This window comes from Octopus bimaculoides, chromosome 3, assembly GCF_001194135.2.
Source record: "Octopus bimaculoides isolate UCB-OBI-ISO-001 chromosome 3, ASM119413v2, whole genome shotgun sequence".
Taxonomy (NCBI): Eukaryota; Metazoa; Mollusca; class Cephalopoda; order Octopoda; family Octopodidae; genus Octopus; species Octopus bimaculoides.
The window spans coordinates 142,703,104-142,703,679 of record NC_068983.1 but is presented as its reverse complement, the minus strand read 5'-3'; positions in this window follow the sequence as shown (position 1 = coordinate 142,703,679).

Sequence of the window (576 nt, the reverse complement as noted above, 5' to 3'; positions counted from 1 at the left end):
GACATGAGTGTTTTTGTTTCACTTTTGACACGTAATACTTAAATAGTGGAGGAGATATTATGTTGCCGTGGGCTCGAACTCTGCAAGAAGTTAAAATTTCTTTCGACTAAAACACAACTGGAACCCTAAGTAAGGCATGTGTAAAATTTGAATGAAATTGGTTGCGTAGTTCTCGAGTTTTAGGGATTCACACAGACAGACAGACACACATTCTCATTTTTATATATATAGATTACAACAACAATAAAAGAAAACAAACAAGGTCTTTCGATTATCAGACGAGTGCAGTAAGTCAGCACAAGGAAAAGGAAAATGGAAAAGTCATAACAGACCGGGTGGCAAGAGAGAACAGATGCGAACGACCTCAAAGGCGGGCGGCCCCAAAAGGACGACAACGCCTGAACTGGGCAGTGATCATGTGGTAGGGAGGGGAGGAGCAAGAGAGAGAGAGAGAGAGAGAGAGAGAGGAGCAAGAGAGAGAAGAGAGAGAGAGAGATAGTGCGAGAGAGATAGAGCGAGAGAGAAAGAGAGAGAGAGAAAGAGAGAGAGGGAGGGAGAAAGCAAGAGAGAGAGGGA